This window comes from Papilio polytes, unplaced genomic scaffold (assembly GCF_000836215.1).
Source record: "Papilio polytes unplaced genomic scaffold, Ppol_1.0 DF821610.1, whole genome shotgun sequence".
NCBI lineage: Eukaryota > Metazoa > Arthropoda > Insecta > Lepidoptera > Papilionidae > Papilio > Papilio polytes.
In genome coordinates this window covers 118,123-135,162 of record NW_013527594.1, presented here as the reverse complement: position 1 = coordinate 135,162, position 17,040 = coordinate 118,123, and the positions used below count along the sequence as shown (strand labels likewise).

The 17,040-nt window shown below is 32.0% G+C and overlaps 1 non-coding gene across 1 annotated transcript; it reads right to left on the bottom strand.

Annotated features, from left to right (window-relative positions):
* Positions 1-15,177: 15,177 nt before the first annotated feature.
* On the bottom strand, positions 15,178-15,269 carry Trnai-uau. Its single transcript is given in 2 exon segments — positions 15,178-15,213; positions 15,232-15,269. It is a non-coding gene; the product is annotated as a tRNA-Ile (tRNA).
* Positions 15,270-17,040: the final 1,771 nt, after the last annotated feature.

Sequence of the window (17,040 nt, the reverse complement as noted above, 5' to 3'; positions counted from 1 at the left end):
AAACTTAAACATAACTAATTTTCAATAAACACCGTATGCATAAGTTTTGTTTTTTTCTAAACTTTGAAACTCCAGTACCGTACAATATCTGACAAAAACCAGAACGAAATGAAATTTCGAACGGTTGAAAGTATGAAAGCGTACGAAGCGAAAATCTCACCGGAAGTTGAAATCTCCAATTTGTCGACGTTTGCAATTGCAGTAACTTATACTAGAACTAAGATTAATATAACCTTAAACCATTTCCCGTGCCCCGCGTTGGCAATGCGCCCGATGCCAGCGAATTCAATGTTAATATATATTTTTTGCAACTTTATGCTACATGAAATATTTCACATTATTACAGATTATGCAAAAATGCAGTTCTCACAACTGCATTTTTGATATACCAGACAAGCTGTTGTTCGCTACTTCGCCCGTGTGGAATTAGGAAATTAAAAACTGTATAGGTTACAGATAAATTTCCTCTTGTAATGATAAAAGAAATTTTAAAATCGTCCTAGTAGTCTTTTCGTGACTCAAATACATACAAAAATACAAATCTTTCCTCTTTATTATCTTGGTACGGATAAGGATATTAGTACCAGATAATGAAATAAGTATCTGGTATATTTTTTTACCGTGACAATGTTCTATATATCGGTGAATGCCGTCTACACGCACAAAAAATCATAACTCATTGTAATATTCCGTTTGAATAGAGCATGCAAGCGCGAACCCGAAACAAGCGATAGAGCGCCACTATCGACATAAGCGCTCATCTTTTGTAGTTGACATGTAAAATTATCATTCGTAATCCGTATTTATAGATAATCTATTTTTATAAGGTATTTTGGATTATTTTCTACATACATATATCCAGTCCAATATGGATGTTTGTATAAACAAAACACAACTAAACCTTGATCCTATATGATACCTCATCTATACTAATATTATAGGAACGATTTATATTTTTGTATGTATTGAAATAACTCAAAAACTACTGGGACGATTTTAAAAAATCTTTCACCATTAGAAAGTTAATTTATCTGGAAGTAACATAGGCTTTATTTTTTAATTTCTCACGGGCCAAGTCGAGAGCAACGGTTAATAAGTTAAAACACAGTATGATAGGATGCATACATTCAGTGAATCACAAACCGTAACTGCTAATTAAAACGCACCCTGTATAATTAACAATAGAACCCACTGCGTACATCGCTTCGTGCTCAATCGAACGCGAAACTATGTTTACCAAATTTATCGCTTCGATTGAAAACTTGTCACTGCGCGTTGTACCAAAACTGTTTGCTATCCGAACTTGAACGCTTTACTTCGTTTCGCTGTGTACTGTTGTTAATTCATATTACTATACTATTTAAAAAAAAGACTTGTATTTTGTATGTATTTCTATAACTCAAAAACGTGCACGAATTTAAATTCTTTCCACCTTACCACTGAATAAATTAGGCTATATTTTTTACTATTTCACGCGAAAGAGGTTGCGAGCAACGGCTAGTCAGATGATGCAATAAAAATACTTACACACAAATTATTTCCTTTAGGCATGTTCAAATATACAAATATAAATTCCTAGGTGTTGCTCGCGATGTTGACCGCGTGAAACTAAATAAATCTAGCCTATGTTACTCACTGCTTTAATAACCTTTCTAATGGTGATAGGATTTTTGAAATTGTCCCAGAAGTTTTTGAGTTATTTCAATTCATTTAGCGATGTTAAGTCAATCATACAAATATTAATTCCTAGCTGTTGCTCGTATCGTTGACCGCGTGAAACTAAAAAAAAATCTAGTTACTCACTGCTTTGTTAATGGTGATAGAATTTTAAAAATCGTCCCAGTAGTTTTTGAGTTTTTTCAAAATATCCAAAAGTTGAAAATACAGATATTTCGTCTTTATTAATATACGAGTAGATTAAAAAAAAAGATAATATATAGAAGAAAAAACCGATTTGAACAGTAATGCTCTCGACTTGGAAATATGTCATAAAACATGACTTGGAGACATAATCCATTAAGTTGTGGGTACATCCTCAATAATCCATTATCTCAAATAATTTTTCATCCTAAAGATCGATTGTAACTTTATCCTTTTATGTTGAAAGATTAAGTAACTTGTCATTTTTAATAATAATCTTGTTTGTGATCGCTTTTACCGAAGTTCCTTATTTTTTATTACCATTCTGGTTATTTTATTCTTATAATTTGTTTTTGCTATTCTCAGACTATTATCATTAAATAGACGATGTAGTATTTCACGTTAATGGGCCAAGTTTACGAAGTATTAAAATGAAAAGCACCTTACAAATCTTCAAAGATAATATTCTTCAAATAATGTAACAAATCCGTATTTTTTTATAAAAAGGTTAAAACCTTTACCGATTACATTAAGGAGATATGACATGAGTAATCTTGAATTAAATGGTCATAATTTGTTTATTTCACGACTAATATAAATGCGAAAGTTTTGATGGATGAATATCTCCTATTAGTTATCTCTAGATTTCTATGAAATGCCTTCTTCTTCTTAAAGTGCCATCTTCTTTCAAAGTTTGACGATCATTAGGTAAACTTGCATTCTTGACACCGCCGCAAATACAAAATACGATCTACTTCAGCTCATCGTTCAATGCAAGATTCACGGAAAACGATGTGTAGGTCAATGAAGAACATCCTGATTCACAAACGCCAATGGTTTGGAAAGACCACCCGTTCACATTTTAGAGCAGTGTCAAGATGCCTAAATTTGGAGTATAGTCTGGAAGATCACAGGCCACTTACTAAAGTCATTGTTTACATGCGATTGGAGGCATGAGTAAAATCAAGTTCTTATGAACAAAAAACTGATCAGTCAACTCGTCCTGGTTCGGCAGCCGTAGTATAAATTCCGCATAGACAGGACAAAAGTTCCCGTAAGCCGATATCCGATGCATCGGCCAAACTGCACAAGTTTTATTTTCATTTTTGTTTTGATTTCAGTTAAAACTAGTTTTGATTCAAGATGTTTCAGAAACATATTGGAATTTTCGGAAGAGGTATTTGTATTTATTAAATTCAAGCAATATTTTAAAATATAAGATGAACACTTTTTTGTGTTTCATAACATTGGTGTCTCTATTTTATTAGTATTTAACTTTATGCTTCGACGATTAAGTCCATTTCGTTACATTAACATTTTTATTTATTTACTAGATTTCGCCCGCGACTCCGTCCGCGTGGAATAATAATAACAAAACTAAGTAGCATATGTGTTTTTCCAGACTATCCTCAACGTATATGCCAAATTTCATTGAAATCTGTTCAGCCGTTTACGCTACAAACTCTAACAAATATCCATCCATCCATCTATCTAAACTTTCGCATTTATAATATTAGTATGAAGTATGATAGCATGATTAGTATGATTATTACTTCTAGCAGTTGCTCGCGACTTTGTCCACGTGTAATTAAGTAAAATACTAGAAAAAACATCCTATTTTACTCAGAGATAACGTAATAGTTTAAAATTTGAAATCGACTCAGTAGTTTTTGAGTTATTTCAATACATACGAAAATTCAAAAATGCAAATGTTTCCTCTTTACAATTAGTATATCAACGTAATAAATCAATGATTGTTAATTAACTAATTTTGTGGTAAGTCAAAGAAAAACGCCATAAAGTCGTTTCGAACTGCTTTTTACTTTAACGAAGGAACCTGATATACAATTATAAGTAACGAGCCATTTTAAATCTTTAGAGATGAAATTCGTTATGTTTCTTTTATTTAAACTGCCCTTTTGATATTAGTTGTATAATTTAAAAAAAAATAGTTACTACATTAAAGAATTCAAATTAAGCCCTCAAAGTACGTGGTTCGTAGTAACATTTTAAAAAAAATATCTGTGATTTCTGACAAATCATACTTCATACTAATATTATAAAAGCGAAAGTTTAGATTGGATGGATGGATGTTTGTTAGAGTTTGTAGCCTAAACAGCTGTACGGATTTCGATGAAATTTGTTAGAGATGTAGCAGATAGTCCGGAAGAACACATAAGCTACTCACTTTTGTTTTTTTTTAATTCCACGCGGACGGAGTCGCGGGCAAAAGCTAGTACCATTATAAAAATTAGACAATTTTTACCTTAGTTACTTATGCAGAAACAAAACTAACCTCAAATTATTAAGCGCAAAACTAAAAGGTAATATACTACCTTTTGAACCGTTTAGTTAATGTAACTACAAGATTTCTTGTACCAAGTAGACGTGATGCAAATTGAGTTGCAAGCAAGCACGCTAATCTCTTCACCATTAGTTGAAGTCAATCATACAGAACGGCTTTAGTCTTGTTACTTCTAACTATAAATAATGTTTCTAATTTTTTACAAAGTAATTTATGAACCTAATGTAGTTGAAAGAGAAGCTTACAAGGGAGCTTAATGTTTTATGCTGGGTTGCTGAAGTTTTCATTTATTTTATTATTACTTAGTAACTCATTTTTCTTAAATTGAACTTCGAATTTCATGAAATTATCGAACCAAAAATACTAACGAATGGTTATAAGTGGCTGGGAAACCGGCCATTAGATCCACTTTATAGGTAACTAGCTTCGCCCGCGACTCCGTCAGCGTGGAATTAAAAGAAAAACAAAAGTAGTCTAGGTGTTCTTCCAAACTATCCTCTACATCTATACCAAATTACATCGAAATCCGTTCGGCAGTTTAGGCTACAAACATTAACAAACATCCATCCATCCATTTAAACTTTCGCATTTATAATATTAGCATGATTAAGATGTATCCCTAAGTAAAACTTTGATATTTTCATCTATTATTTTTAAAGTATTATTAATATTTAATACTGAAAACTATTCAATACATTTATAAAGATCTTTTAAAGAACGAGATCTGGAATTCTTTGTAATGTTACAAGAACTAAATACAAAACTAGAAGTAAAGTAATTTATGTTTTATTGAGTGTAAATCCGGCGCCAGACAAACGACGAACAAAGAACATAAAGTCCAACTCGTCAAACATATGAAGTACAGCCACAGACTTTGGGATATTTCGTCTTTACAAGAAACATTTTCGTCAAAGAGATTACGTAACGAATTTGTGAAGCGTCATAGTTTTGAATGCACCTGCGACCTCGAAGGTTAGGCTACAAATGTTTGCACCTTTTAATTTCGAGTTTTTAAATAGAGTCTGTACTTTCTTTAAAGATCTCTCCTTGTTTGGTGACTTTACTTAGTTGTGACACTTTAGATGATCTACAAAAACCTAAAAAAGTTGAGAATAAATTAATTAATACCAACTGTTGTTAGCGACTTCGCCCGCATAAAATTAAAATATAAAAATTAAACCTGTGTTACTCACAGATAAACTACCTTTCTAACGTTGAAAGGTTAACTGGCCCGGTAGTTTTTGAGTTATTTCAACACAAAAATACAAATCTTTCCTCTGTACACCATTAGCATAGATTTAGCGAAGCTTTCTCGTAATTTCATCTTTATGAATCTAAATTCAGAGTCAAAATTTACATAACACCAAGAAGTAACAGACGTTGCTTAGCAATCAAAACACATAAACAATAAATAACAATTTTCATTCTCCTCGTCGGTCGCCGAGCACAATGCCGCGGTGACTTCTGGCACGAACTGTTGCCACAAATAATAACCATACCTCAACTCAGACTTCGTGATTGGAATTGTTCGCGCCAACGTTTCTGATAAAACCTACAAGTGTCATAAATGCTCCCTATTCGTATACTAGAATCTTATTTAATACTAGCTGTTTTTCGGGACTTTTCCCGCGTGAAATAAAAAAAAATAAAAAGCATAGCCTTACTCACTGATAATTTTTAATGGTGAAATAATGTTTTAAATCAGGCCAGTATTTTTGATTTATTTCAATACACATAAATACAAATCTTTCCTCTTTTACTAGCATAGATTTAGAGAGGGCTTTGACTAAAATATTGCGTAACTGTTATGCGATTGTCAATTGTTTTGCAACCAATTCAACTGTTTAGCTAAAATTCGAGTAATGTGCGCTCCTCCATATAAGCTCATAGAAAGCAAAGCGATAAATGATAGCTGTATTTGTTAATACTAAAATTATCATTATCTTAAGTAAAAATTGTGTCAGTATTATTTGAATTTTAGTGTAACATTTTAATACGAGCTATCTGCGTCATAACGCATCGTTGCGTTCAAAAGCCAACATTTTATAGTATTTTACACACGTTCATTTTTAATGTACAACAAAAATGAACACGAGAAATACTCGTACATTTAAATGTTCTTTAAATATATGTTTTTGACATCATTTGTATCTTTTTTTGTACTTTTTAACTAAAAAAATTTATGATAAAACTTTCGATGACTGTAAATATGTTTTAATTTATTTACATTACTAGCTTTTCCCTGCGACTCCGTGTTATTATAGCTTATGTGTTCCTCCTGACTATCCTCTACATCTATGCCAAATTTAATCGAAATCTGTTCAGACGTTGAGGCTACAAAATTTAAGAAACATCCATCTATCCATCTAGCCATCCATTCATCTATCTATACGTTCGCATTTCTAATATTAGTAAGATGTCTTAATACAAAATGTTATTGCTATCTTAATATTTACAATTAGAGTAAGTGGGATCACCACATGCTCATACAGGAGTTCTACTGTGATAACTGACTATTAAATGTGTAATTAGATGCGACATCAACCCATAGCAATATTATGCACAGAACGTATAGCCCAATTATGGGGGAATAGAAAAGTCATTCGACCCCGTACTTATTATGCACCCCATGTACTTAATTAATTACGGCCTTGTAGCTATTATTGTCTCGAAGTCAGAAGAGTAAACGTTGCGGTTTTACTATAAGATTTTTTTCTGCTTTTTTTTAAATCAATCCACTATGTTACGTATAAACATTCATAACAGCTTCATAGCTACCTTCGTTTATAACATAATTTAGGATAAGGATTTAGCAACGCCTTTTTCTTAGGTAATCATTCCCCACTTAGGGGTATGGAGCCTAAGTAAGGGATGACTAGGCCATAGTCAACCACGCTGGCCAAGTGTGGGTTTGTTTACACCACATATCTTGGGATGTTTTCCTTCACCGTAAGAACGTTGGGTAAATTTTGTACATATGTAATTCAAAAATCGAAAACCGTTGGTACAGCGGGATACAAGATCAGTAGATTACAAGTCAAACGCTTAAATCCCTGAGCCACCGACTCGATTAGGTAGTAACTAGACAAATTTCGATTGTTAATTTAGAAACAAGAATAAGCCTGCCACTATTACTATAGCATCATTTTGATTAATACTCGTTAGAGCTTATACCATACAAGTTAACGATGACGCATTTCCTTAATGGATTCTCTCTGAGAATTTTATCCCAATACGTAATGAATACCAATCACTCTATCGTTACCTTATGATTTATTGAATTTGGCGAACTTCACTCCACCGAGGAGCTCATATTTCTAACAGGAACGGCTTTCAATTGAAGCAATAAATTAGGCCGAACGTGTCGCACCAGACAAAGCAGTGAATTTTGCTCTAACATGCGGGCTTTCCTCGTAATTACGCACATCTCTCTGCAATGTTTCTTGCTAATGTTGAGTATTTCAATTAGCTATGTTAATGTGAAAATTTATGGTATACTAGTTTTATAAGTAATGATAGATTACTATAAAAACATAACCTCTAGCAAACCTAAACTAAATTAAACAGGTATTATAATTAACAAGAGAATAACGTCTAAAAAGACGATTATAGGATATTTAGAGGCAGAGAGTTCATGAACCTTTTAAAAAAAGCGAACTTTAAACTTCATTAAAATTATCCCTTTACAAATCTTTGTATATTATTATTTACACTAATATAATAAAGCGTAAATACACTATTTTGTGACGTAAGATGTCAGCAATCACAGCATATTTTTGAATAATGCTTTCTTTAATAAATAGCACTACAAATACAACACGCTTTAGGCTAAATTTTTTCACGGTATTAATTTTAGGTGGTAAATAAACTGGAAAAAATACTTCATGTGGGAAAGGGACCATAAACTAAAAGCTGCCAACATTACGGAAGCAAGGTTATGGTGACGGTTATTTTGCAATTGAAAAATTTGACAAATGTAAACAATAAAAGAAAGTTTTTATAATTTCATGCGGATGAAGTCGCACGGGAACAGTTAGTATTAATAATAAACTTATCATAAATAAATAAGCATAAAAAAATAATAATGACTTTTCCTTTTAACAGTACAGCCGGATTATTATTTATCAATAGGAAACTACCATACAAGGAATCTGTACTTACCTCGACATCTATTGAATAACACGTTCAAGCTAAGTTCATTAATGATTAAAAGCCGTCGTTCCATCGAAGGGCGTATTCTGAAGTCATCAATTCAGCTCAGCATTCATTGAAGTACACTCGGCATGTGAGAGCAATTAATTAGATTCCTATCTAAAACCGCGTCTAACGGATCGACGGTTTACTTGATTGTTCGACTCAATTTACGTTTTCTATTCCAGTGTGATTTATTGTTGTAGAAACTTCGAGATATGTTGATCTAAAATTTGCCGAGTTTGTTTTATTATTGTTTATTCAAGATTTTCGTTCAAACAATCACTCTTCATGCTTTAGAAAAGACTGATATAAATAACTGGCTGTTGCTCGCGACTTCGTCCGCGTGAATTAAAAAAACAGTAAAAAAAAATTCTATGTTACTTAGTGGTAACGTAGCTTTTTAATGGTGCAAGAATTGAAATTAGACCAATATTTTTTGAGTTATTTAAATACGTACTAAATTAAAAAAATACAAATCTTTTCTCTTTATAGAAAAATATAGATATTTATGAATTAACTAGCTGTTGCCCGCGACTTTGTCTACGCAATATTAAAATATAAAAACAGTCCATCCAAAGTATAATATGCCCATCTATGTCAGCTACACTTAAGGGAAAGTTCGGTCAAAATCGGCCCAGCCGTTTCAGAGATTACCCGGAACAAATGCGGCTTGTGGACAGATGGTAAGACAGACAAAAAAAATTTAAATGCAATTTTTGTTATCAGCAACGCAAATACATCATCTTCCTGAAATCTAGCATTTTTCTTTTTATATTATAAACAGACACGCCAATTTTATTATATGTATATATTTATATAATTTATATGTTAACGAGATATATTTAAATTATATTAATTAGTCTTAATATTTTAGGCGTAGATGTAAATAAATTATGAATAAAGGCTGAATGGTAAATAATATATTGGACACATTGAGGACGGTTACATAATCTGAGGGCGTGATTTATTTATTCAGTACGAACTCACTCCGACAAGTAAATGTTTGATAAGTACTAATGTTCCATGTCATGCTCAATGAACTATAACATGTTGAGGATATAGGAAACAAAATAATCCATTTTTAGGACAACTTAAAAGTAATACGTATAAATGTACTCAAGATTCATAAATAAATCTTACTAATATTATAAATGCGAAAGTTTAGTTGGATGTTTGTTAGAGTTTGTAGCTTTAACGGCAGAACGGATATCAATGAAATTTGATATAGATGTAGAGGCTATATAGGCTACTCAATTTTTAAATTCCATGCGGATAGAGTCGCGGGCGAAAACTAGTTGACATATAATTTTGAGAATAGGCAAATGAAGCTTACTTCGAATACCTGCTTTGTTAAAAATGTTACAAAATTATGTTAACACTAGCTTTAGACCGCGATTCCGTTTGCGTGGAATTAAAAAAAAACATAAGAAAGAAGCCTAATGTACTGCCTATTGTACTGTACAAGACTATCCTCTACATTTATGCCAAATTTCAACGATATCCGTTTAGCAGTTTAGTCTACAAACTCTAACATCCATCTATCCATCTTTAATATTTAAAATATTAGTAAGATTACAAATGAGAAGGTTTAGATTGATTAATGAATAATGCTTATTCCCGTGGTATATATACATTTTTTATGTTTACTTAATAATGTTAAAATGGTGCAATATTTCTAATTGAAATTCGGCACAGATATAAAACAAATTCTGGAGTAACTATAGGGATACGATTCATCTCTCAAAAATGTCAGGTCTCGAGTTTTTTTTTATTATTGCGCGGACGAAGTCGTAGCCAGCAGCTAGAACATGATGTCGTAAAGAGAAGGACCAAATCTAAATCTTTAAATAAATAATTAATTTAAAAAAATATCAATTAATGTCTATGGTTCGACATCGTATTTTGTACTTTTTTTTTGTTTATGCTTACCGGGACATATTTTCCATTGTGGAACCGAACTTTCTGGCTCACTTCCAACAGATAAGTGCTTTCATGTGGTTTGTTGGCGAGATTGGCTTGTATTATCTATGACCATATAGTTTGTTATGGCCCCAAATGTTATAGGTCCTTTTATATACAAACTAGCTGTTGCTCGTGACTTCGTACACGTGAAATTTAAAATAGTAAAAATACCTACTTTACTCACTGATAACGTAGCTTTTTAATGGTGTAAGAATTTTTGAAATCGTCCAAGTAGTTTTTGAGTTATTTCAATACATACAAAAATACAAATCTTTCCTCTTTATAATATTAGTATACTCGTAGATATAGACAAACAAGCCATTACGTTTCATTACGTTACTTTTACATTTACATTTTAGATTTTTTTAAGATTTTTGTTCTTTCTTTGGACATATAAAAATGTAAGTTTATTTACAGAGTCAACTTGCGATTACCATAAAAATACGCTACACTTGAAATAAAAAAAAAATGAGATGATATTTACCAGATCCCCGATTTTTAAAGTCTAACAAAAAGTGAAACGGACCTATTTTCTTACAAAAATAAGATGGTTAAATACGTTTATGTTTCTTCCAAAATTAAACGGCCATCCGAACCTTTACGCTTTGAGCCGCGGTGTCCGGACAAAAATTTGAAATTTAAATAGCCTGGTAGAAGACATTTCCAGGATTATCCGATATTTTCTCACGAAAAATGACGCTCCTACAAAGGAGATGTAACATTAATTTTATTCCAAGTTTTTTTTTTATTTTCTTTGAAATCCGAGTCTTTGTTCGTCATTAAATTATTGGAGAGCTAATGTTATGACCTTAATATCCGTAAATGAAATATATATTCATTTTATATTCAAATTAGACTAAATTTTACGAAATATATGTTAGTTATTAAGTGCGGGCGCACGCCTTCGACTAAACTATCGCACAGTTGTAGTGTGATTATCGATTGTTTTAATTCAATTGTTTAGTTGCACAAAATCGAGTAGTGTTCGCACCCTACATACACCCTTATAGGAATCAATACGCGACTAAACAGTTGTGGGATATTTTGCGATTATTTGCGACTAAAGGAATGCGTGCACTTAGTGAATAAATTACAAATTAGAATCGATAAATAAAATCCCCATGACGTCATATATTTTACAAGTTTCGATAAAAATTTCTGTTCTGACATTCATTTGTTTATTTAAATTGGCATTATTATTAACATTTTTAATTCAGAGTTCAATAAGCGTTAGTACGAGTGTTATACAACAACTTAAGTTCGCTCAAAGGAAAGCTTTCGAAAAATTATATACCGCAAACATTAGAGCTTATTTTCTGTTTTATTTTAGTGCAGCGCCGCTCTTAAGGAAATTAGGTTTTTAATATTACTTCTCTGTAATTGTTTCGTTGCTGTTTTCTTAATTTCTTTCTAATTTTCTGTTTATATTTCCATTAACCTTTGACTTTTATTAAAATACAAGCCTTTATACATTAACAGCGTAATATATGAAGATTGCACTCGGTGTTTACAATTATCAAAGTCTTTGTAGAGAACACTCTTGGAATTACTTTACTTTACTTATACACTTTAGTTAATATGTACAGTTAGGGAATTTAGCAGTGGTCTAACTTAAAAGCTGCATTCGTCTGAACGTTATGAGATTATTTCGCTGACCAATAAATAATACGATGCATATTTTAATTGTACGTACTATCAAAAAGTCAAGTGATACACTGCCAATTGTTTCTTTATTATTATCTACTCGTTTGAACAACTCACTGCTCTAATTGGTTATTTATACGATGGAGTGGAGTTTGTATTGATGCATGAAAACAGTTTAATTTATTTAATTATCAAATACAATCAATATACATAATTATAATAAATGTGTTTATAGACACCATTGGTTTGTCCACATATTACGCATATTTTTTTTATTTCATTAAAAATATTAGTAGATTATTGTTAATTTACTAATATTTCCTTTAACCATTCCAACTAAGCTCTAGGCTTGTGCTAGGATATGGTTCACGACAATAGTCGAATAGCGGGATTCGAACCCTCGAACGCTCTACCCCAAACCATTAGGCTATTGGCTATTGTTTCTGCAAGTGAAACACCGCGGATTTCTCGGACCGTACCGTGTCTTTAATATTTTTTCCTGAACTCATGGGACAGTAGCTCTCAATAGGTTAACTTTATCTCAGAGAGCCACAATAATTAGGATTATAGTGTAAATAGGTTTATACAAAAATGTTGAGTACATTTTTCATTTCATTTAATCTTTTTTCACTTTTTTGGTTTTCTTTCCGACTTTTTAGTATCATTACAACTAGCTGTATCTAATCTTACTAATGTTATGAATGTGAAAGTTTAGATGGATGAATGGATGGATGGATGGATGGATGGATGGATGGATGTCAGAGTTTGTAGCCTAAACGGCTGAACAGATTTCGATTAAATTTGGCGTAGATGTAGAGGATAGTCGGGAAGAACACATAGGCTACTCATTTTGTTTTTTGGTTATTCTACGCGGACGAAGTCGCGGGCAAAAGCTAGTATTTAATATATCTAGGACATGATCTTTTCTAATTTTCCTTTACGATATAAATCGTACTCTAGTGGCGCGTTGTGTTACTACATGGAATTAAATTTTCATGAGTTAATTTGTATCTTACCTTCCGAAAGACTTGTTAAGCCTTGCTTTGAAAAATTTCATCACGTGAGTTCAGAATACTTTATGAGCCTAAGACGAGTACACTTTCTGTTTCATTTATAAGAGTTTACATTAATATTGATCTTATTACAAATGTTTTTTTAGAGAAATATTGGGAAAGAATAGCTTTAAAGTGTGTGATCTAAAAGATGAATTTAACAGTTTCATGAATAGAGTAATTTTTTGGATCTAAGTACAAGTTTGCAAAATAGCATTAAGATTACGATACTAAAATATAATCATCATGAAGTTAATAAGCGTCGAATTTAAACTATTAGGTTTTAGTTAATCAGTACACAAAAAATAACAAAGTATATAAAAAATGTAACTGTAAAATTTTAAAACTGCATCTAATTTCATCTAAAATGAAAAATATTTTCCATTATAGAGACCCGACGTTTTGGTTTAAACATTTTTTTTCTCTTACTTTTAGTTATAAAATCGGTTTTCTCGTTTATGCTTTGAGCTATAATTGTGGCAGTTTATTTGTTGAATTTTAAACGACTTTGTAACGTTTTGTTTAATTTTTTGTAAACCGCAATATTTTCCATTTTAGTAATCAAGTATTTCTTCCATAATTCCCTTACTAACATTTATTTTTATCAACATATTTATGTTGTTGAAACGACTGTTAAATATGACACAGAGTAAACTCCAAATTACTTTAAGCTTTTGACGTCTGGCAAATTGTAAGCAGCGCCTAAGAAACGCAGTTTATAACAGTCGTTTCAGTATTATGCCGTTAAGGATTTATTTATCTCTTAAAACTCAAGTGAAATTATTGATATAACAGATATTTTTATATGTAAAATCATTTTTTTAAATACTCTTTAAATTCAAAGTGAATAGAAAGGTAAATTAAAACAAACATAAAGCGAAGTATTTGTTGAAGCTAATTAGTTAGAAACTTAATTAGTTAATTAGAAACACGTAATGTTCGTTAAGTAAACTAACTTTAGCTTGAGAGCAAACAGTTTACTTTAAGACTCTGTCTTATCTCAAAGTAACTTAAACAATATGCATATGTGAATATAAAATATTTTCTTTAACCATTAATTCGACGGAGTTTTCTGTAGCAAAATTAACGTTTTTTTTTTAACAACTGCCAAAATAAATAGTATTGAGTACAAACCACTTAACATTGATATTGAAAATAAGACGATCAAACTTTTTACTATAGATTCTAGTAAGTATCAAAACATTTAGTACAAGGTAATGTAAATTTTAACGATCATTGTTTAACAGTGGTAGAGCCCGCTTTAACATCTTCGCACAAATGGGCCGGCTCACCCGGTGTAATACCACGACCACACAGAAAACAGGCATGAAGTGAAAGCAATTCCGCGTTTCGTCTGATGAGTGTGGTGCCGGAGGCCTAATTTTAGTCCCTTTCCCTTTCCACCCTTTTCTTGAGAGGAAAGGATAGGAATGAAAAGTGGATTTGACGGTGGAGGAGATGCATAGGAAGAGGAAATGTCCTCTTTATGTGCGTCTCCTCCTCCATCAATTAGGGGTAGGCAACGCATCTGCAATTGCGGATGTTTATGGGCAGCGGTCGCTTTCTATTTCGGTAAATTCAGGTGGCCGCTAGCTCGTTTGCCACCTTATATTATAAAAAAAAACTTACAACTAAAAATAATTACATTTTCTGACCTATTCATTTTTGGTCCTTCAAGTCGGATAATAAGTAAGACGTTTTTTAAGATTATCCTATTCTAAACACCTACTTCCGAAGACGCAGATTTCAACCAACAAAATAAAAGAAAACAATCAAGCAATTATCTAGATAAAGAAAGATATAAAACGAAACGTGCGAGGTAATTTTAATTTGTTCAGAAGGCGATTTCCCGGAAAACGTTTAACTTCGAATCCAGACAAGACAATTTTGTGCAAATCACACGATTCGATTAAACAGAACATCACTATTGTTGTTCATAAAAAAGTACGAGTTTTGTTAAGATTAAACTAAATTTGTGTATTTTTAAAAAGATAAAAATAAAAATTTTCAAGAACCAGTCAATAAAAGGAAAGAAGACCAGAGGTGAAAAGAAGAGAATAGTATTATATTTCTAGACGAAAGAGAGGATGGTAGCAAAGTTTAGAAAGTAATTATACTTGTTACTTTACATAGCTGTAATGTTATAAACAAAAAACATATTGCTCCAGGTGAGGCTCGAACTCACAACCCCGGCATAGCTTACAGCGACTGTCTTATAAGTACCGTGCGCTAACCGATTGCGCCACTGGAGCGAGTACTTGCCAATATAAAATATAATAACCAATACTACAAATCTATACTATCACAATAAAGCGTAAACACACACTTCTTTGTTGCCTAAGATGTCAGCAATTACAGCATATTTTTAAATAATTCTTTCTTTACTAAAAAGCCCTACACTTTCCTCACGCTTTAGGCTATACTATACTACTTAGGGGGTAAATATTTTGGATAAAAAACCTAATGTGGGAAAGATACCATAAGTTGCTGCCAACATCAAGGAAGTAAGGTTGTCATGGTTTGTCATCATGTCATGTTCTATTCTATTCTATTTCTTGTTTATGGCTCTCCCACAGCGGATATCATGTCATGTCATTTTGATATTTGCAATTGATAATTTGACACATATGAACAATAAAATAAAATTTTCTTAATTTTATGCGGACGAAGTCGCACGGGAACAGCTAGTTCTGTATATAATAAAACTTATACTAACCAACTAAGGATACTTTTCCTTTTCTCTTTCCATCCTTTCCTTAAGAAAACGGATGGGAAGGAAAAGTGGATTTGACGGCAGAGGAGACGTATAGAAAGGGGAAATATCCTCTTTATGTGTATGTGCGTGTCCTTCTCAGCCGATTAAGAGTAGCCGGCGCATATAAAATTGCGGTTATATATGGGCAGCAATCTCTTCGCTTTCTCGGGTAATTCAGGTGGCCGCTCGCTATTTTGCCACAATATTATACAAAAAAAAAACTACGGGAGTAAGATAAGGCAGGGGAGATGATAATGATGATAAAAAACTACAAATTATTTACGTAATAAAACTAGTATATCAAGTAACTAAGGACACACGCTCATTCAACAATAACAGTCAAAAGTAACAATGAATAGCAGTTTAATTGGAAACATAGCTTAATCCGGTCGGCGTGTGACTTCATTTCTAATTAAGCAGTTAATATCATGCGCTTCGTGCCGGAGCTGACTGCGGGCTTGGCACGTGACGCTAAACTCACCCTCGATGTAACTAAAATTAATAATTTTGGTGTATTATGTAAAATAAAATGATATATTGAAAGAGATTGTTGAGGATTGTAGGCGGATTCTCAGCTTGCGTATATAGAATAGAGAGTATGTTAAAGCAGAGATCCAGTCTACAAGATATGGCATGAGAACTCTTACGTTGACTATTATCTTTTCCTTGTTATTTCTTTTACTTTTTCACAACATTATTACTACGTTGCCAACCATGTATGTTTTATGTAAAATAGATGTAAATGTTATGGTTATTTAATAACACATAAATCAAATTCGAGTTGAAACAATTCTGAATACAAAACAATCCTATCACGTTTCCGACGCTTAAAATAAACAGAGCCGAGTTACTGCACTACCAGAGCGTTACCATTGATTCTCGAATCAAACTCGAATCACGTTGACTTCTTGTGAGTTTATAAAAACAATTTAAAGCATTTTACATATATACTGTATTATACTGTAGTTCAAACAGCAATTTTCTTACTCTTTGCTCTTTAATTGTTTAATGGGTACATAATTTAAGCGAAAATTAATTAAGAACGGCTCAACTCACGCTTTTATACACATACTTAACACACATACATAGTTAATTTTGTAAGTGAAACGTTACAGACATGTAGAAATAAAAAAATCATTTATTCAGACATTACCATCAAGCGTTTGACAGAAAAAAATAAAATTTTGATATCCTATTTATAGAAAAAAATGAATGTAACATATGAAAATCGAATAATTATTCAATAAAAAACATTAATCGAGTTTCAA